This window comes from Myotis lucifugus, unplaced genomic scaffold (genome assembly GCF_000147115.1).
Source record: "Myotis lucifugus unplaced genomic scaffold, Myoluc2.0 scaffold_59, whole genome shotgun sequence".
Lineage (NCBI taxonomy): Eukaryota > Metazoa > Chordata > Mammalia > Chiroptera > Vespertilionidae > Myotis > Myotis lucifugus.
This window is the reverse complement of record NW_005871107.1, coordinates 2,341,047-2,364,412: the sequence shown is the minus strand read 5'-3', so window position 1 is coordinate 2,364,412 and position 23,366 is coordinate 2,341,047. Positions and strand designations below refer to the sequence as shown.

Below are 23,366 nucleotides of genomic sequence, written 5' to 3'. Positions count from 1 at the left end.
TCTACCCAGTTACTAGTTTACTTAATGTGTACAGCTACTGATTCTATATATTTAGAACTTCATTAAACTTAAGTTTATGAAATAACTTCAAAATAATTTTTGTCAATGGCATTTAATCATATATCTCTCACTTAATGATGTTTTACTGAAGTTTTCTTTCTAGAAAATGCTAACATTGCTCTCTTCTAGAGCAAAATAGCAGAAAAAAAATCACGAGCACTTACTTGACTGAGTATATATAGGCTGGATTATAATTCTCTTGAGAATCCACTTTCCTATTTCAATTCCCCCTTGTCCCTAAGTCCCTCTGATCCAACACACACCCTTTTGGGCAAGTTTCACTTCAACAGATACAACCTGCTGTTGGGCCAGTCTGTCTACGGACAGGATGTAACTTGTAAGAAGCAGCAGCAGCAATCGTGTGCCAGAAAGACTGAGGCGGCCAGCAGAGGGGCAAGTCTGCCTCTTCTCTTTATTGCTACCCAGTATCTGGGTTCCTGCAGAAGTAGGCTCAGGAGCATGAGGAGTTGTGACTGATAACAGGCTCTGTGTAAGGAAGAGGGGAGAATGCAGGATGCAGGATCATTGAAGGGCAGGAGGTGCTTCCAAAAGGAGGAGAAAACAGCTATGAAGGGTGGTTTGAAGACTTCAAAGATTTGGCAACTTCTTACCTAGGGCCAGTGTGGTGTGTGTGTGTGTGTGTGTGTGTGTGTGTGTGTGTAGCTTCGCGTGTGAATTCCTTCTTACGTGACCTTTAGCAAGGAACTAGCATTGTGAAATATCCTTAAGCACCATTGATCACCCTGCCTGTCTGAAAAACAACAATACAAAACAAACTATTTTGAATAATTTCGTAACAGGAAGTAACGCACTGAAAACTGGAGAATGGTGATGTGGAAAAATCTAAGAACCTAGAACAATAGAAGATAAATAGTTTATTAACATACTATATATAATTGAGGTTGACAGTAAATAGAAAGGGAGTTTTAGGCATCCAGTTTAGTTTACTAGGCCTCAAATGAGGCAATGAAAGCAACTAAGAGTCAACCACGTGCCAGGCTTTCAAATATATTAATAGATTTTTAATATCTCCTCTTCAAATATAATTTTAATCCATGTTCTTTTTGCATTGCTGCTGTCTTAAATTCAAATAATAGTAGTAAAAATTACCAAAAGAATTGACAAAAACAAAGTGTTGGTAATTAGAAAAATCTAGCTAGTAAATATGAGTGAGTTATTATAGAATAAAAAAGGCATATTTCACATTTCACTTTAGTCAAATTAGAGCAAGTTTTTCTTCTGATTATGAGCAGAGATGCCATGTGTGGCTAGTTATTAGACAACCATTGGTTTTTGTCATATAAGAATTACTAAAAATACAGTTCTGAAAATAATTTATTTTTGTTTTTTTATATTTTATTGATTTTTTTACAGCGAGGAAGGGAGAGGGAAAGAATTAGAAACATCGATCAGCTGCCTCCTGCACATCCCCTACTGGTGATGTGCCCACAACCAAAGTACATGCCCTTGACCAGAATCGAACCTGGGACCCTTCAGTCCGCAGGCCGACGCTCTATCCACTGAGCCAAACCAGTTAAGGCTCTGAAAATCATTTATACCCACATCTAACCTAGATGATTATAAGAAGAGGATACTGGAAGTAATAATATACACACAAACAATATCATGATGAAAAGTGTTAAGGGATATGGTTCTTTGCCTAGCAATTCTAATTCACTTATTATTTCCACAGTCTATCTCATTTTGAGACCTGTATTTTCATTTTCTTCTTTGAGACACAGAATACCTCTGTTGTCTTATCATGAATTCCTTCTTATGTGACCTTTAACTTTTTTTCATTGACAGAATGTCAAACAAGGGAGGAAGTGGAAAGAAGAGACTTAAAGATGTGCTTCTGGTGAAAACAAATTTTATCTATTTTCCAATTCTACTAGTGGGAAGCCTCCTAATTATCATTTGCACTACACTTCCAAAGTTAGTGGACGTGCATGAGGAACTAAAGTTCAGGGACAGCTCTTCATAGGTTAATTGTTTAGAGTTGGTTTATTTTGAAGAATTTTCCTTACAAATGTTGTTTATAAAATGCACCTTACTATTCTTTTTTAAAAAATATATATTTTATTGACTTTTTACAGAGAGGAAGGGAGAGGGATAGAGAGTTAGAAACATTGATAAGAGAGAAACATTTATCAGCTGCCTCCTGCACACCCCCTACTGGGAATGTGCCCACAACCAAGGTACATGCCCTTGACCAGACTCGAACCTGGGACCTTTCAGTCCACAGGCTGACACTCTGTCCACTGAGCCAAACCGGTTAGGGCACACCTTACTATTCTTATATTAATTCTTTCCTTACCACTGCTCTTTATCCTCACTTTTCTTGTTCACCTCAGTTTGATTTATTATCCTTCAATAAATTGTCTTGTCCCTCATTCACTGACCTATTTCAAGATGCTGTATTTTTTATATTGACTATGGATTCCTTGGGAAGAGGGAAAGAGTGATTCTATGTATTGGGAAGCCTCACTATTACTTCTATAACACAATGTTTTGTGAATAATGTTTGAGGTATTAAATAAATTCTATCTTTGAAATGATCATTGAAAAGATTGCCTATTTACACTGCAAAGAATTTACAACAAAGTACTGAATACTAAAATTTAACAAAAATGCATTTATCTACATGAACTATTCAAAATAATTAATTCTAAAATGTCTGTCATGCTGGTAGTGCACTCTATGAGAGGTTTAAACCATTCAGATGGAAGACAGAAAGTCCTCCAGACTTACATACTAACCATGAATACTCAGGAATGAGACTAAGCCTTGTACTTTGTACAGCTTGTTACATAATCAGTTATAATCATTTAGAGTAGTTGAAATTAAAACAATAATCTTTCCTTTTCCAATAGCTAGCTTACATGTTAACAAGTTAATTCAACCTTTCTTCTCATTAGTTTTAAAAATTCTAGGAAAGTCTTTCTATTCTATGCTATGAGAGATTTTGTTAATTGGATTTAAATCTTTTCAGTAGATAATAGGGACATGAGGTAGGGTATAGGTATTCTCTATTATAAACCAATACTACACAGCCAGGTAAATCTTAAAATGGACCAAATTTAATTATTTCTGCTTTGTTTTATGGTAAAAGTAGCCATGTTTAAATTTTGCACATCACACCTCAAATTCTCCATTCTGAATCAATCTAACCACCTTGTTCTCACACTCAGGACACTGGGAAAGTTCCTTGGGGGGAAATTTCATACTTTTCATTAAATGTCTGCTGGGTCCTCATGTGTTTCTTTTGGTTTTGGTTTTTGAGAAGGCGCATCTCTGGCTGTCCTCCTATCATTCACTATCCCTAACCCTCACTGCTGCACCGACTGCCCGCATTTGGCCGCAGATGGCCTTGCTCTTACTTCATAGAGAAAACTGAAACACCAGTCGGGAACTTTTTCAGCTTTGCTACCATTTACAAACTTATGTGTTTCCATGCACATTCTACAGCTGTCTTTTTCTGTAAGTGGAAGGGGTGTCCTCCTTTTGAGGAAGGCTAACCCATTCATCTGTGTTCTAGATCACAGGCCCTCCAAAGTCCTTGTGCCTTTGCTCCATCACTTATCCTCTCCCTCTTCTTCTTTATTTTTTACTGGTCCCTTGTCACAGACCTTAGTCCTCCACCCAGTCTACAAATGAGGAGGTTCTCACCCCTTTTCTTCTCTCATGTGTAACATCACACAGGAAATCTTATCCACATTAAAGGCATCTGCAACTGCCTCTAGCCAGACTTCTCTCCAAAGTTCTAGGTGTTCACAGAATATCTCTATCTGCCCAAAGATACTGCAATCTTCAAATGTTCAAAATGAACCCTTTACAACTGGAAAATTTTATAACCTTCTCTGCTGTATTGTCCTTGTTGATGAATGGCACTACAGTTGTCTAATTTTGAAACCTAGAAATCATTTTTGTATCTTCCCTCTATCTGATTCCTTCATATTCAGAGAATTACCAAGCTCTGTTGAATTTATTTATTTAATTTTTGGTATATTTTTATTGTCTTTTGAAATTAATAATAATTAATACTTCTTAATATGGACCAGGCATTTTTCCAGGAGGATTATGTGTGCCATCTCATTTCATCTTCAGTCACCATATTATGTGGGTGGCTATTATCTCCATTTTAAAGGTAAGAAAACTAGGCAAAGTGAGGCAAAATAATTAACCCAGGTCACTGGGTAGTAAAGGGTAGAGCTGGGATCTATGCCCAGGCTTAACTACAGAGCTGGCCTTTTAATAACTACACAATGCTGCCTTCCAACATGTCAGGATCCCAAATATCTCTTAAATTCATTTCCTCCTATTCTTTCTCATTTTGGTGACTTGATTCATGGCTTCCTTAGTTCCTGCTGGTGTAACTTCCTACAAATTCCTGCCCAAAATCCACTATCTAGAATGTGTCTGATTAATCAGTCTTAATCCAATTTTCTGGGGGTGTTGGCTAAGCTATGTCTTTTTAATCTATAGTGAATCTTAATTTTAGGAACATTTATTCAATTATATATTGGATTTTCTTCCCATTCCATGTATTTTCTTCCAGAACAGTGGTTATTTGTATGTTGTCTATATTTATCATCTTTTTATAATTCTATCTCTTTGTTCTTATCCATTTCATTTTGTTATTCCTCAAGCCTGTCCTCTTTGTCTTTGATTATATTTTTATTCATATCTATTTTACCTTTTGTTGATTCTAATGAGAAGCTCACATCTGTAATAGTTTCATTTTATTCTTCTATTAATTCATTTTTCATCTTCTATTTTCTTTTCATCTTTTAAAAAAATCTCTTATTAGTCTTTCAGGCTCATTAATTTAGGAAGGCCAAATTGCTTTTAGCTTCTTTGAATCTTGGGAGAACTATTTGTTTAAAATTGACCCATTTTTCTAGGAAAGGTCCTGCAATTCTGTGTTCTTTATTTAACTTTTGTTTGTCTCTCTCCATTGTGTTTTTCTTCAATATCTATGTTTCCATCAGCAAAATGATATTTTAGAAAGAGTAAAATATAAAGACAAATGATAACTTGGCTGGTATACATGGAAATGGTAAGTGTGAGGGAATATGAGGTCTGCCTGGTTTTTAGTTCCCAGGTGGCAAGGATGCTGACTTCACATGACTTTTGGTTATGTGAGCCAATCAATTCCTCTGGTGGTAGGGCTCTGTGACATAAAAGCAGAGGCAGGGAGATGACCAAGCAGAGATGTGGAGGGAGGGCTGCAGCCAGAAGGGGCTAAAAAGAGGTTGTGTCAGCAATGCCTAAGCCAGAAGAAAGAAGCGGGAATTTAAAAGCCATATCGTGTTACACCACAGCTCAGTTAAGCTGAGCATGTGCAATTTATTCATTTCTGTCTATAACAAATCTGGTCTTTTGCGAAGCTTCCAGCTTCTGATTAGTAGAAAAATGTTAACATTTTAAGCCTATGACATTTAAAATTTGCTGTAACATTATAACCTAAACAGTCCTTTCAGATAAAGTTCAGTCTCACGGAAGATAAGCTCTTAGGTACCTTCCATTCCCTCATCTCCTACTGTGACTCCTCCACAGGTCATGTCTAGGTACCTGGAGAGCGGTGTGCCTTACTTGACCTCCTAATGGTGAAAGAGGCACAGTCCTCAGATGTGATATTCCCTTGGCCCTCTGGTTCCCTAGTGTTTTCCTTTATATCTACGTAAGGTTAAACTAAGATATATTTCATTTAGCCACAATCCACAAGTCACAATTAGTTATAATTCTTTACTGGTTTTGCATATACTAGTGCATTATTCTCTTCTCTGGCAACAAAGTCTCTTATTCACTGGCCACATAAGTGGTCATGGGGCCTAATCAGAGTGCCTCACCTGCTAATCATAGTGATTATTTACCTAAGGAATGGTCTTGTACCTCCACTGGCCCATTCAGAGTTCTTGTCTGAAGTTTTCAATCTGGAGCTGAGAAGAAACTGGGAGGAGGTGAAGCTGGAACTACGGACAACAATGCCCCTTCCTTGATGAAGAAGCTGCTCTGAGAGAATGAGACCAGCATGCATTGAGAAGCAGAAATGAGCACTAGAGAAAAAGTCCTAATGAAATTCAAATTTTTTGCTTCCAATCAACCCCCCAGGCCAAGTCTACCTTTCCCCTGTCTATTGTTTGGTTATGTGAGCCAATTATTTTCTCTTTTTAGAATTTGCTTTAATACTTGTAACCAAGATAATCAACAGGGGAAAGTTAAAATTGTTGCCTTATTTTAACTGTGGGAATGAAAAGTGAATTTCATACATTCAAGAATGTAAACTTGTTTGGAGAAACAATTTGTTATTATCCACTAAAGTTAAAGATATCCATACCTATGACGTAAGAATTCCACACCTAGATATTCACTTCTAAGAAACGTGTGCACAGGAATACCAAGAGACATGACTAAGAATGTTTACAGCATCATTCGCTCTCAAACTGGAAACAACCCAAGAGCCTTCTGCATGTATGACTAAAAGAATGGATACTTTATGATATATATATTCATACAATTGAATATACATTGAGAACAGATAGATTTATCAACATGGTAAATAAAAAATACAATGATAAAGAAAATTTATTAAAGAAAAGTATTCCATGATTTCAATTATATAATTCTTAAAAACATGTAAAACTAAACAATAGGCATAATTATATGTACTGCATACATGTGGTAAAACTGCAAAGGAAAGCATGGTGTGAGACTGATGAAATTCAGGATAGTGTTTGTCTCTTAAAAAGGAGAAAGGGAACAAAGATTTGGGTTATGTGTTTTTTCTTAAGTTGTGTTGTATGTACATGCATGTTTATCTTATTATTCTTTAAATTGTATGTATAAATTATACTCTCTTGTTTGTATGATATATTTTATTAGAGAAAAACCAATTAATTAATTTGGAAGTAACACATATAGCAGGTTGGGTCCATTTTCCATCTTCTGGTAATAAATCACAGGAAATTAGAAACATTTTAAGAATTCAATGGAAGGAGTTGTTACCAACTCTGATACAAAATTGTTTTTTTTTAATTTCTAATTATTTTATAACAAAATGAATAATAACAATACACATGGACACACTATTCAAAGCAGTCTTATCTAGATGTTAAAATAGTGCTAGTTAATTAAAATAATGAAATGGTAAAAAAAAAAGAAATGATATATCATAGCTATTAACTATATTTTCATCCTTGAATGTCTTGGTTAAAGTTTTAGTTTAGTCTCTGGTGAAAGACACCAAAAGCAAAATAAATGCAGGAATATTTCAAAGTGGCAACATGTCAATGTTTGCCTTTGTAAAACTCAGAAAATGACTCATCTTCCATTTTAGGCCATATATTATTTCTTCATTTGTGGTTGGGAACCATAGAAACTATGGCTGCAAACAGTGTTGGAACAAGCAAACACAGCTATTTTTAAGACTATGATGATTTTGAATATAATCAGCACTGAACTAATGAATCATATGGAATTAGTTTGGTTATATATTTAGTGTTGAGTGGATCCTGGCAACTGCTGGTCAAATGCTTTGCAATTAAACATCACAATACCTCCAGGTGTGAGTCCCCTGGGCCAGTACACAGATAAATATTTACATAAACCTGCTGCACAGCAGCTCTCTATTATCCTCGTAGTCCATGTGGAGAGACAACTCAAACATCAGTAATAGGAATGTCTAGTGCAGTGATGGCGAACCTTTTGAGCTCGGCGTGTCAGCATCTTGAAAAACCCTAACTTAACTCTGGTGCCGTGTCACATATAGAAATTTTTTGATATTTGCAACCATAGTAAAACAAAGATTTATATTTTTGATATTTATTTTATATATTTAAATGCCATTTAACAAAGAAAAATCAACCAAAAAAATGAGTTCGCGTGTCACCTCTGACACGTGTGTCATAGGTTCGCCATCACTGGCTAGTGCCTCCTTTGGGTTTTATTTACTAAATTTATCTTTTAAAAAAACCTTTTAAAATTTGATTTTGAAGTATACAGACACAGAGATGTGTAAAACAAAAATAGACAAGTATTTTAAAGGGAAGACCAGTGTAACCACCACCCAGGCCAAGAAATAGAAACTGGCCAGCACTGCAGAGGCCAGCAATGCGCCTTTCCTAATGGCAACCCCCTCAGTACCTTTTACAGGGAACCACTATCCTCATGTTCTTGCTAATTCCTTGTTTTGCTTTCTAGTTTGGCTTCCTAACTATATATTCCCAAACTACATAGTTTAGTCGTGTCTGTTCTTAATCTTTACAAATGGAATCATAGTGCTTATGATACTGTGTCTAGCTTCTTTTGTTTATTATTATGTTCCATTAGCTCCATCCCTGTTATTATATAGAGTTGCTCTCATAAGACTCCTTAATCTTTCTTATATCCTCTGCCATGTTTTGTAATTTCTATAGCACTCTAGTGATGAGAGGTACCAATAATTCTACTTTGGTGTGTATATAATTATAATCTCCCTGGCTCTCCAAGCATATAATAATATATATTTTAAATTATAACTTTTATTCACCATGTGCTAGGACTGCATAAAACACTGTTCATATAGTATTACTATACTCAAAATAATTCTGTGTGGCATGTAGGTTTAGCGTACTGTTTTTAGATAAGAAACAAATTCAGAAAGATAAGTTCTGGGTGTAGCCTTTCTGATATTTAGGTATCAGCAGCACAAATCTAGTTTTTATTATTATTATTATTATTATTATTATTTGCGATCTTAGTGACATTAAGTGAATAAATGAGTAAACTTGCCATTTCATAGCAGTCTTTGTCTGTCTCACCAAGCCCCTGGCATATTGCCCTACTGTTCCATTGGTGCTTGCATTTTTTGTACTCCCTTTAAAGTAACAGCTTTTTTTCTACTATTCACACAGGGGTCACTTCTTTCCGGCCTATGACACCTACAGAATATCTCTATAAACTTACTTTCGTGGGAGTACTAGAGAGGGGACTGCCTTCTTGTAGGAGGTCAGTGTAAATAGGCAGGGTGTCAGGGTGGGAAGAGCACAGAGCTGAGAGGCTACACCAGTTCTACACAGGATTGTCATTAGCCGGCTGTGTGACCTTGGGTCAGTCACTTAACCACTATAGGGCTCAGTTTCATCACGTACAAGTGAGGGGGTTGGTCAGTAATTTTCAAACTGGAGTTCAAGGACCATCCTGAGTTCTGATTTTAAATGCAGATTTTTGGACCTCATAAAAACCCTCCAACGTGGGAATCCATGTGTGTAATAAGCTCCTACGTGATTCAGACACCCACCAAGAGTGAAAGCCAATGAAGCAAGAGATGTCTGTCCAAGTCTCCTCTAATTTTAAAATTCTGGGGTAGAATTTGAACTTTTGGTACCTTAGTATTTTTCATTAGAGCTAGGTGCCTACTTATTGCAAAGAGTTCTGTTTGCTTTTGTTAACAAAAATAAATACAAAGCCATTAAAATTTAAGGTGCTAGATAAATACTGGCTATAATTGCTATGAGTAAACAATGATAGCACAGGTCTAAGGTATTAGTCATCAAATCGGCTTCGGGCTGTTTGGTATTCATAAACTGAAAAAAAAAAGATTGCTCTGATGGAATTCTATTATATCATTAAGAACTATTAATACAGTGTAGCAGGAAAAGCAATATCGCCTGTCTATAGGTCACAGCAGGGTCAAAGTGATTAACAATGAATAATATATAGAGTGCTATATAGTCATTTAGACTCTCAAAACAACTTTAAGCCCAGAGGCGTGGCTCAGTGGTTGAGCGTGGACCTATGAACCAGGAAGTCACAGTTCAATTCCCGGTCAGGGCACATGTCTGGATTGCAGGTTCAATCCCTCATGTGGGGTGTGCAAGAGGCAACTGATCAATGATTCTCTCTCATTGATGCTTCTATCTCCCTCTCCCGTATTCTCTCTGAAATCAATAAAAATGTATTTAAAAAACCAACAACTTTAAAAGTCAGCTTACTTAATTGTGAAATATGCTAAATATATCACTCAGCAGATTGGAGACAGTCTGTTGGCTGATTTATTTTTACTTTGATATTACATTCCTTACATATTTTTCAAATTCCTTTGCGATTACTTAGGATCTCCTTATACTATTTAATTGCTTTCATTTTTGTGTGATTTCTTTTTCACTGGGAATAACTAACCTGAAATTTCTGTCTTTTCCCACCCAAAATAGTCTGCAGTCATTCTCAAACCCAAGACTCACAAACCACGGATTCTCAGGTAGGGGGCTTAGTCCCCGAAGGAGGTGATAATGGAATCTCCAGGAATGTGTGTAATTTTGAAAAGCTCCCCGGGTATTTTTCTCTAATGCTTGAATTTCAAAGCTGGATCCAAAACCTGCCACGTAGCAATTGTTCATATATTCAGTAGCAGTCTAGAAACCTTTAACACAGGAGTTGCTATGCTGCTGTAAAAACAACATATTACTATTTGAAGTGAATAGAAAACTTCAATATCAAATGTATATAAATGCATGGACAGGAATAACACTTTTCAAAATCGTATGGTTATTGATCTTTACATTAATGTAGACATTGTTAGTTATTTTCTTAACCAATTCCCCATATCTTTCCCCCCTTTCCTTCCTTCTAGTTCACCAGAAAGGTAAAATTGACAAAATTGTTTAGTAATTATTCCTACTCTTTTTTTTCTCACAGAAAACTTGTAAATTAATTTGGCCTTGAAGGATGGGTAGGCTTGATTACCTGAGAAAATGCAGACAGTGTATCAGTCAAAAGGAAGATGAGCGTGCTCAATGACTTGGAATTTAAGAATAGTGAGAACTCCATTCTGTATACGGAAGACCAATCCCGGCCAAATGTCACATTTCAGGCTAAGGAGAGTATAAGAGAGAGTGAGGAACTGTTGAAGTTTTCTTTCTTTCTTTCTTTTTTATTTTTTATTGTGTGATTCCATTTTATTTAAAAAAAATCTTTATTGTTGAAAGTATTACATATGTTCCCCTTTTACCCCCATTGATCCCTTCTAGCCCTCCCCCTGTCCGCCTCCCATCCCAGGCCTTCACCACTCTGTTGTCTGTGTCCATGGGTTATGCAGCTATGCATACAAGTTCTTTGGTTGATCTCTTCTCACTCACCTGAAGTTTTCTTTTTATTAAGTGCAAAAGCAAATTTTTATTTTTCATTTATTTTTTTCAAATTGAGATATAATTGATGTTTAACATTACATTAGCTTCAGGTGTACAACATAATGATTTAATATTTGTATATATTGCAAAATAAGCACTATGATAAATCTAGTTGATATTCATTATCACACATAGTTGCACTTTTTTTGTGCAATGAGAACTTTTAAGATCTAGTTTCCTGCTGAAGCTTTTTGAATGGAGACTCACATGAAGCAACTGATGTTCTAGAACAGTGGTTCTCAACCTTCCTAATGTCTCGACCCTTTAATACAGTTCCTCATGTTGTAAACCCCCAATTTCATTGTTACAAATTGAACATAATTAAAGCATAGTGATTAATCACAAAAACAATATGTAATTATATATGTGTTTTCCGATGGTCTTAGGCGACCCCTGTGAAAGGGTCGTTCGACTCCCAAAGGGGTCTCGACCCACAGGTTGAGAACCGCTGTACTAGAAGATTAATCTGGCAGCTGGGTGGAGTATGGCTTGGAGAGCAAGCAGAAGCAGGGGGAGTATTTGGGAGGGCTGAAAGCAGGTCAGAGACAAAGAAGTCTTGACAAGTAACTGCAGGAAAGAGAGGAAGAGTAAGTCTTGAACAGAATTTGAATGAAATACCAATAGTACATGTTTGTTTGCTAGACTGAGAATAAAGAGGAAGAAACAGACGCAAGGTCTTCAGCCTGGGGGCTTCCTGGGATCCTGCTTCCTTCAGAGTTGCCACTTCATTTCTTTTTTTAACTGTAAACTTCTTTTGTTGGTGTTGTTTATTTATTTTATTATTTTTAAAAAGATTTATTCTTAAAAGAGTTATGCTCAAATGCTGTCTTTGCAACCGACTTCTGCTCCCACTCCTCCACTGAAATTGTTCTGGCAAAGATCACCGATGGCTTGGCTGCTAAATGGAGCGGCCTCTTTTCAGCTCTTATTCTCTTAGCCCACTCTGGAGCATTTGGTAATGCTGACTTGTTTCTAGATTCTAAAATATTCATTTTCATTGGCTTTTATAACATTGTATTTGACTCCCCAGATTTTTGATTACTTTTCAAAATCTTTTAATGGCTCCTCTTACTCTGTCAACCAGAATTCAATTCTTAATCTTATCACCATATTCCCTGGAAACCACTCACACTACTGCCAAATTCTAACTTATCAACTTCTATAACTTGGCTTATCATCTATAACAATTCCCAAAGTTACAACTTATGCCCATATGGCTCTCCTAAACCACAGAATTGTGTTTCCATTGCCTTCTGGATATCTCCACTTGGATGAAGCATAGATATTTCAAAATTAATGTGTTCAAAACTTAACTCAATATATTCCACTCTAAAACCATTTCCATCTCAGTTAATGATCTTGCTCTCCAATTATGTGGCTAAGCTAAATCTATGCATGCTTCTCCATTAATGTTTACATATGGTCTGTTTTGCATTGTCTTGTTCATTCTTTATCCTCCCTGCCACTGCCCCTGACTTTGTTCAGGTTCATGCACTTTCCCACTGAGACCCTTCCTAACTCACTCCAGTTCCTCCAGTCTCTGTCCACTCCATCCGTGCTCCACGGCATCACCAGAGACATTTGTCTAAAACCAATCTCTATTCCTCTTCTGTGCACAAATAGCTCTCACTCTCCCTGGCCTTAAGACAGAGTCCAAGTTTTTCATTATGGCACTCAGGAGATGATCTGACCACAAACAGCTTTTCCAAACTTATCTCCCATTATAGCGCAAATGCTCAGTTTCCGCTTCATTTAGGTTAAAGAACTATGTGAACAAAATACTTCATTTCCTGCCTCTGTGGTTTTCACACTTTGTTCTTTCAGGTTTCCTTCTGAATTCTTCACCAGGTAAACTCCTATTCCCTTGTAAAAATCCAACTCAAATCACCTCAGAGACTGGTCTGCGACTTATGCTGGACCTCTCTTTGCTGTGGATTCAGAGCCTGTTCCTCCACTTAGCAAGACAGAAACCTGAAATTTTCTGAAGGTAAGATGCAAGAGGATTGATTTATATCAGTTAGACTCGTGGAATTCACATAAATACGACTTTGAACCAATTTATTAATTTACAATGAAAATCATAACTATCAAGCAAATTTTAAAGTTCATGATCACTAGTGTGGAACTCACTTATAGGAAAATCTCCATAGGAAGCTACATTATAATTAGGTTGCTAGTTGAGCATGAAATCAGTGCAAGAAGGCTACGGTGGGTGATACTAATGGCTGTTGACACCAACACAGCCTGATGCATCCATCTATGTTATAAGGGTATATGTGCCAGATGGACTAAATGTGAAAGCATGGCAGGAATTTGCCTACCTGGGATAATGTTAGAGACAGACCAGAGAAGCCATTGCTCCCTTTTCTTAGACAGCAGTGTACACTATGTGCCTTTGGTCCTACATCCTTTCTCTGTAGCCGTGAAACTTGAACATCTCAGGCTTTTCAAGCTGTGATTATAAATGTAGTTATCGTGATTGCAAAGTCTCTGATAGATCCTTCTGTCTGTCCCCCTCAGGGACTTCTAAGAATGCTTACTTGGGTTCATGGATAAGCTTTGGTCAACCTTCTATGGCATAAACACTGTAGCCTCAGACATTGGTATTTCCAAAGAGTAGCAGCTCCAGTTAAGAATTCTGCTGCCTATCTATAATAATAAAAGCATAATATACTAATTAGACCGGACAGCTGAATGACCTTCTGGACGTCCTTCTGGATGACCTTTCGGATGAAGCCACCATGGTGGGGGCGAGGCAGTGGTGGTTAGGGGTGATCAGGTAAGTGGGAGATCAGGCAGGCAGGTGAGTGGTTAGGGGCGATGAGGCAGGCAGGCAGAGGTGGTTGGGGGTGATCAGGCAGGCAGGCGAGTAGTTAGGGCCAATCAGGCAGGTGGGCAAGTGGTTAGGGGTGATCAGACAGGCAGGCAGGTGAGCGGTTAGGAGCCAGCAGTCCAGGATTGTGAAATGGATGTCCGATGGGTCCCAGATTGTGAGAGGGTACAGGCTGGGCTGAGGGACCCCACCCCTCCCATGTACGAATTTCATGCACTGGACCTCTAGTGCATTAATGAAATTGCATATATACCACCTGGTGACTATAATCACCATCATTTCTGGCCTGAGATATAGCATCTTAGAGGTCTCTCTTAGCTCTCTTATAATCTATTTTCCATATAGTGGCCAGAGTACAGGCATAACTCAGAGATATTACAGGTTTGATTGCAGACTACCTCAATAAAGCAAATAAAAATTTTTGGTTTCCCAGTGCATATAAAAATTATTTTTATGCTACACGGTAGTCTACTAAGTATGCAAAAGCATTATGTCTAAAAAAATTTACATACGTTAATTAAAAAATACTGTATTGCTAAAAAATGATAACCATCATCTGAGCCTTCAGTGAGTTGTAATCTTTTTGCTGGTGGAGGGTCTTGCCTTGATGATGATGGCTGCTGACTGATCAGGGTGGTGCTTACTGAAGGCTGGGGTGACTGCTGCAATTTCTTAAACTAAGACAGCAACGAGATTTGTCATACCAATAGACACTTACTTTCAGAGCAATTTCTCCATTGCATTCAATACTGTTCTAGAGCATTTTGCACAAAGAACTTCTTTCAAGATTGGAATTAATTCTTTCAAACACAGTTGCTGCTTTATCACCTAAGTTTATGTAATATTCCAAGTTATTTGTTGTCATTTCAACAGTCTTCCCAGCATCTTCATCAGGAGTAGAGTCCATCTCCAGAAACCACTTTCTCTGCTCATCCATAAGAAGAAGCTCCTCACCGATTAGAACATTATCAGGAGATTGGAGCAATTCATCTTCAGGCTCCACTTCTAAATCTGGTTCTCTTGCTATTTCCATCACATGTACAGTTACTTTATCCACCGAAGACTTGAACCCCTCAAAGTCATCTGTGAGGTTTGGAATTAACTTCTTCTTCCTGTTAATGTTGGTATTTTGACCTCTTCCCATGAATCATGAATGTTCTTACTAGCATCGTGATGAATCCTTTCCAGAGGATTTCAATTTACTTTGCCTAGATCCATCAGGAATTCACTCTCTCACCGCTATAGCCTTACAAAGTGTATTTCTTAAGTAATAAGACTTGAAATTAGAAAGTACTCCTTGATCCATGGGCTGCAGAATGGATGTTGTATAAGCAGGCATGAAAACATTAATCTTGCCAGGCCCACATTGCTCAGTGGTTGAGCGTTGACCTATGAACCGAGAGGTCAGGGTTCTATTCCCGCTCAGGGCACATGCCCAGGTTGTGGGCTTGATCCCCAGTGCAGGGCATGCAAGAGGCAGCCAATCAATGATTCTCTCTCATCATCGATGTTTCTATCTTTCTCTCCCTCTTCCTTCCTCTCTGAAATCAATAAAAAAATATTTTTAAAAAAGAAAACATTAATCTTGTACATCTCTATCAGACCTCTTGGGCAGTAATATTTTGAAAGGAATATTTTATGTTTTTCCTGAGCAGTAGGTCTCAATAGTGAGCTTAAAATATTCAATAAACCATGTTGTAAACAGATGTGCTGTCATCCAGGCTTTGTTGTTCCATTTATAGACCACAGGCAGAGGAGAGTTAGCATTATTCTTTAGGGCCCGAGGATTTTCAACTGGAAAATGAGCACTGGCTTCCACTTAAAGTCACCAACTGCCTTAGCCCTTAGTAAGAGTCAGCCTGTCCTTTGAAGCTTTGAAGCCAGGCATCGACTTTTCCTCTCGAGCTCTGAAAATCCTAAATAGCATCTTCTTCCAATATAAGGCTGTTTCATCTACATTGAAAATCTGATGTTGAGTGTAGCCATCTTCATTAATGATCTTAGCCAGATCTTCTGGATAACTTGCTGCAGCTTCTACATCAGCCCTTGCTGCTTCACCTTGCATTTTTATGTTATGGAGCCTGCTTCTTTCCTTAAACCTCATGAACCGATCTCTGCTAGCTTCAAACTTTTCTTCTGCAGGTTCCTCACCTCTCTCTGCCTTCATAGAACTGGAGAGATTTAGGGCCTTGATCTGGGTTAGATTTAGGTTTAAGGGAATGTTGTGGCTGGTGTGATCTTCTATCCAGACCCTAAAACTTTCTCAGCAATAGGGCTATTTCACCTTCTTATCATTCCTGTGTTCACTAGAGTAGCACTTTTAATTTCCTTCAAGAACTTTTCCTTTGCATTCACAATTTGGCCTTTTGGTACAAGAGGCCTAGCTTTCCACCTTATCTTCGTTTTCCACATTCCTTCCTAACTAAGCTTAATCATTTCTAGCTTTTGATAAAGTGAGAGATATGTGACTCTCCCTTTCACTTGAACACTTAGAGACCATTTTAAGATTATTAATTGGCCTAATTTCAATATTGTGTGTCTCAGGGAATAGGGAGGCCCCAGGAGAAGGAGAGAGATAGGGAAATGACAGGTTGGTGGAGCAGTCAGAACGCACACATTTATTGTCAGCATCTTTCACGGTTGATGGTGCCCTAACACAATTACAATGGTAATATCAAAGATCACTGACCACAGATCACCGCAACAAATATAATAATAATGAGACAATTTGAAATATTGTGAGAATTACCAAAATGTGACACAAACACACGAAGTGAGCAAATGCTGTTGTAAAAATGGCACCAATAAGCTTGCTCAATACAGGGTTCCCACAAACCTTCAATTTGTAAAAAATACAATATCTGCAAATTGAAGCACAATGAAATGAGGCGTGGTGGTAATTGTTCAAAATCATGTCAGCTTATGTTATTCCTTTGCTCAAAACCTTCTAATGGTTTTCCACGTCACTCAGAGAAGGGTTTTGTCTCCTTTCATTCTCTCCCTGGATAACTCTGCTCCAGCCACACTGGCCTCCTTGATATTCTATGAACACACTGGCACACCCTGACCTTGGACCTTTTGCACTTGCTGTTTCCTTGGCCTGGTATTCTTTTCCCTTGATATTCTCTTGGCCTTCCCTCTCACTAAATTAAAAAGCAACCTTCTTTACTTATCTCCAGTTTTGGCTTTATTCTTCTTCATAGCACTTACACCATTTAGTCCACTGTGTATTTGTTTGTCTATTATCTGTGTCTGGCTACTAGATGATAAACTCCATGAGGTCTGAGGTTTTGTTTTTTTTTTTAAAAAAATATATTTTTATTGATTTCAGAGAGGAAGGGAGAGGAAGGGAGAGAGCTAGAAACATCCATGATGAGAGAGAATCATTGATTGGCTGCCTTCTGCATGCCCCCGACTGGGAATAGAGCTTGCAACCCATGCATGTGCCCCAACGGGAAGAAAACCATGACACAAGGTCTGAGGTTTGTCTCTTTTGTTCTCTGCTACATTCCCCCTGAGAACTGGGACAGTGCAGGGTCTGCCATGTAGCAGATGCTCTATAAACATCTGCTAAATAAGTGAATCCAGTCTTTGCTTTCACTCCTTTCATGAAGATACAGGTATGTAAAAGCAATAAAAGGACAAGTATTTCTATTTATGTCTTTTTTGTTTGTTTGTTTTTTAGGAGAAAGTGTTTCTTTTTGGCTCATGTATTAGGGTTTTTCAGAGAAAAAGAACCAATAGGATGTGTATGTGTATAAAAAGATCGATCTATCTATCTATCTATCTATCTATCTATCTATCTATCGAGATAGAGATTTGGAGGAATTTGCTCATGTGATTGTGGGGCCTGACAACTCCAAATCTGAAAGGTTGGGCAGCAGGTGGGAGACCCAGGCAAGAGTTGATGTTGCAGCTTGAGTCCAAAGGCACACTGCACACAGAATTACCTCCTTCTCTGGGGAGCCTCAGTCTGTTTTCTCTTAAAGGCCTTCAGCTGACTGCATGAGGCCTATCCACATTATGGAGGGTAATCTGCTTTTCTCCAAGTCTACTGGTTTAAATGTTAATAGCCTCTAAAAAATACTTTCACAGGAATATCCAGACGGGCACTTGTGCCATGGCCTAGCCAAGTTAGTACATAAAATTAACCATCCAGTTTCCTAGTTTTGTTTTTTCTGGCTCTTGCATTCAGCAGGGATCTACTGATAGCCATTGTTCATGCAGCCGAATATTCCTGGTAGTTTGTTGAACCTTATGGTTCTTTTATTTTTCTGTATCAGCAGAAAATTTAGTAATTTACCAGATTATTAGTTTATTCATTACTAACTTGCTCTGACCTTAGCTTACCCAATCTTTTCTCATCAATAGCTTATTATTACAGTTCCCATAGCAATGAATTCTTAACTCTTAGTGTCTTCTAAGCTGATTTTAATACAGATCACTTTTTGAAAGAATAGACTTTTAAAATACACATAAATAACATTTTAGGTTTAAAGAAATACATTCAAAATGATTTCATAAAAGCTATCTGAGGTTTAATGGACACAGACACCAGGGGGGTGAGGGCATGAGTCGGGGGGGAGAGTGGGGGGGCAATAGGGGGATAAGGACACATATGTAATACCTTAATCAATAAAGAAAAAAAAATTTAAAAAAACCAAAAATACACATTAAAAAAAAGCTATCTGAGGTTTGAAAACAACAACAAAAATGTATTTTGGACATGATGTGAAAGCAGGAATTTATTTTATACTATATTTTCTTCAATAATATACTTTTGTTTTCTGAAATACTGTTCATCTCATCATTATTCTTACAAACTGCTTTTATCTGAGCAGTTACTGTTTGATTATTAACTCTTCTGACTATAGCTTAGCAGATGCCAGGGTCATGGGTTCAATTCTTACATAGTCCAATTAGCCAACTTGTGTTGAGGTTGCCGCCACACTCCTAGGCCGCCTCCAGCCATTGTGTAAATGTATGTTTTTGGACCTATGGGAAACTGTCTAAAATAATGCATTGATGTTTGCAAAGCTGTAGCTATTCATGGAAAATCAGTTGGAAGTCCATCACCCTATTAACAGTGATTCAGTAGTGTACACAAAAGCACTTTGGAAAAAAAGGGTGCTTTATTAAATGTCTTCACAATTATTTATTTGTGTTTTCCTCCTTAAGAACAGAAGAAAAGAATCCCAAGGGAAATTTCCTTTTATATTCCTTCTCCTAGATATTCCGAAGATTTCTCTAACATTTCATGTATTTTTTTTTTTTCAGAGTGACCTTTTATAGTCATGTGAAAATCATGATCTCTCAGATTTTCCTTCTGAACATCTTCAGTGAGGTAGGTAGGACGTCTGTAAGGTATTTGGAAATAAACACAACTTTATCTTGTGCTTCCAGAACATTTTTAGATTAGATAGAAAAGCTTTTGGAAAGCTTTGAGATATCTGGCACACAAGTAAGTAAATTTCTCACCTTTTTTTCTTTTTAAAAAATAATGTTTGCAATTGTGATTAGTAATATGATAGATGATTGGGGGAAATTTAGGTGGCTGTTAGACATAACATGTTAGAAATAACTTAAAGTGTTTTGAAAGGGGTGATTAAAAAATGGATAATTACTTGATATTTGAACTTTAGGCTGTGCTCTTAACAGTAATTCTTAGAACAGATCATCAGTCATCTATCATGTCCTGTTTGTCCTCTGCTAACTTAGTACAGGTCCCTCTGACTTTAAGGGTTTCAAGTGAGGCTGCGTCATTAGTCCTAACACTTCAGCTAATCTTTGACAGAGACCTCTTTTCAGATTTTATCAAGGTCAGGTGAGAAACTGCTCAAAACAGTTTTTTGCTGAGAACTAAAACTCCGTGGAATCTAGGATGCAGCTTTTTCATTTAGCAGTATTTAGATCTTATCCCTTCCCATGTCAGTGAAACAACTGACTTGTAGAGACTTGCAGAAAATTTGTGTCAGAATTTGGTAGCATGAATTTGTAGGCCTTTAGCCATGGTTTCCATAGAATCCCGGGTTGACAAATGGGGAACATTATACCCCTGTCTTTTGCAATTATTTTCACATTAACACAGTTGCTTAAGATGTAGTTTTCTTTTTCAAGCCTTTCTTCATATACTAGTATTCCTTAAATAATTTAAAAATATGTTTAATCATGAATTCTCAAATATACTCTTGTTGTAAGACAACAAATTCAAACACTATAGCTGAAGTCCAGGTGCCCTGTGACCACTCCTGCTCCCTGGTGCCTTATCAGCTGGGTCTTTTTTTACAGCCCCTTCTGTATGGGGTTATATACATATATGTAGAGGATATACATACTTAGGGATGCGGTATGTGTGGAAATATGCAGTTAAAAATATATCTTATGGTCCTTGTTTCTATTTTAGATTTTTTGCTGCCCACAATATTTATTATTCAAGGTTTTGCTGCACTTGATTACATTTATCTGTGGACTTCGTCACATTCCAGACTTCCTTGTCCTTATCAGGGTCCCACACATTTCTAGTGAGAGCCCTTTTCATTTTCTTTTTATTTTAGCCCCATGATATAGCACAATGTGATAACACACTTGTAACGTTCATATACTGTATCTTATCACCAAACATATTTTAATCTCAGCTAGCAAATTAGGGCTAGAACAAATAAAATTGGCCAGGAAAAAAAACCTCCTTTTCTTACAGTCTTTCACTCTTAGTTTGCAGGACATGAGGGAGGTTTTGAGTGGCATGGAATATCAGTTAGGGGCTTTTTGGAAAAAGGAGCTGTAATTTTTAAACATCTTCCCTTTTCTGGAGTCACAGAGGGTTTTATGACCTTGGCAGTCCGAATCTATCTAGAAAGACTCATACTCTGAGACAGGATCATTGTTTCATTGAAATGGAAAAGATAGCTCAGTTAGTCAACAATATCCAACAGTGGCCACCCTACAGCCAGGACTTACAGATTGGTTCCTCATAAAAGTTAAGGCCGAGTATTTGTACATAGCATCATAGTTTACATGGAGTAGGAGATTCTTAGCCAGGAATTCTTGTTGCAAGATTCCAACCCAAATCACTAGATTCTTAAATTCAGAGTCTGTACAGTCCCTTGTTTCTACTTTTTGGTCCGCAATTTTCTCCTGTCTTCAGACTGCCCTCGCCTCCGCTTTCCCCAACTGTGCCCACTACTTGCAGTTTCTGTTCCCTATAACTATAGCCTGTACTCGGCTTGGTTTTGCTGTGGTATAAATGTGCTGGTTCACGTCCAGAAACGAACATAAGTGGGCTTGCTTTGTTTTTGTCCTATCAGTCTTATGGTCAGCCAATAAATTAGCCAGCCATGGGCAATCTTGGTCCAATCACGTGTGCCTTGGGGTGAGGAAGGAAATAACATACTACAAACAAGGATATCCTTGGGTGGGTTATAGGTAAAGGTAGTTTGCAGAGACAGAGGCTGTGGATGGGGCAGACAGGGCTGCCACTAGGAGCAATCACAACTATTTAAATGAAAAGCCCTTTGTTGATTCTTTTTTTTTTTTTTTTTTTTTTTTTTTTTACATAGTACATTGTTGCCAGCAAAGGCATGGTGTGATTAAAATTGTTGGAATACTCAATGTGGTGATGGTAAAATTCACCACAGGAGGAAAGAGAAAAACAGTTTCTTTTATTTTCATTTCAATCCTATTAGGAAATTTACATTTTCTCTTCTGTTTTATAAAAATACAAGTAAAATGTTATTTTAGAATTTAAGATCTTATTTCACAAAATTAACTTTTCTCTGTTACCTGTACTATCTGGTACTTCAGCAAGAACTTCTGATTCTCTCCTAAAATGTATCCTGAATCTGACTATACCCCCTGGCCTTTGTTATTTCTTTGCTTAAAACCATCTAATGTCTGCTCACTAAAATTAAACTAACACCCAAACTTTTTATCATGTTTGACAAGAGCCTATATACTCTCACCTCAGCCTACTTTCCAGACTTCATCTCCTATCACTCTCACCCATCTGCTATCTTCCATTCTTTATAGCCATCTACCTCTTCCTCCAACAGCTAAGCTTATTCTCATTTCTGCATGTTTTCACTTGCTTTGTTTGTTCCCTTTGCCTGGAACTCCCTTTCCCCAGATCTTGACACAGTTCGCTCCTTCTTATCTTTTTGGCATAAGTGCAAATGCCACCTTCACATACAGACCTTTTCTGACTCTCTGAGCCAAAGGAGCCTTTCCCCATCATGACTATTGATTTTATCATCCTTTTGAATTTTCTTCATAGATTTTTTCACCATCAAAAATGAGCTGATTTTATTTTTAGGTATCTGTGTTTCTTATCTGTATCTATCCACTACAAGGCAGGTAGGTCCATGAGTATAAGAATTTTGTATTGTTTATTGATGTATTTCAGTGTCTAGGATAAAGACTAGTATACAGTCATTACTACCCAAATATTTGCTGAATGAATAAATAAAAGGAAGAACAAATGAACGAATACTGTCATGTTTCACATTCTGTTATATCTCTTATCTGTATTAAGATATTAGGTGGGGCACACACTTGAAAAAGGCAGTCTTGTCTGTCCCTGGGCCTCCTTCATGTTATAACTATAAATCTAAATTCTATCTGTATGTCTATAGATACAAGTATTAAGTGTTCATTGGAAATTTCATAAATGACTACTCTCTCTAGAGGACACAATAAAGAAGCCAGAAAATTGTTCTTAGAGACAGACAGACCTGGGTTTGAATCTGGGCAAGGTTATTAGCTTACTAACTTTGCCACCTTAGGCCAGTGGTTTATCAGATGTAAAACGCCTGGTACAATGCTCAGTGTGGGTGGCAATTGCTCTCATTACATTGCACACCACTTTTATTAAATGAGTTTATGAGGCATTTTGTGTGTCATCTGCAGTTGTTATTGGCAGATTGGGGGTAAGTTTGAGAAACAGCACTCACAAGAAATAAAATTAGTCTCATGCAAACTTGACCATTTAGTCAGATGCTATTTCAACATAGGTAGTCTTCTAAGTAAGTTTCTTAATAGTAATACTTTTTATCAAGAGGCAAAATAAATAGATAGAAATAAGAATTTAGTATACTTTATAGTGTCATGTCTTATGAAATTTATAAATTTTATAATTCATAAGTAAAATGTACAAAGAGAAAATGAAGGTAGAGCTACATAAATTGGTTTTTGAAAACGAAAATAATCAAGTAGATTTGTTTGTTTACTCATTAGTTTATAAAAAAAAATTTGAGTGTCTATTTAAGCTAGGCTTGGAGTGCTATATTGAAATCACAAACTCATTTGAAATG

At 37.3% G+C, this 23,366-nt stretch overlaps 1 pseudogene; it reads right to left on the bottom strand.

Annotated features, from left to right (window-relative positions):
* Positions 1–297: 297 nt before the first annotated feature.
* LOC102425127 lies at positions 298–16,561 on the bottom strand (annotated as a pseudogene).
* Positions 16,562–23,366: the final 6,805 nt, after the last annotated feature.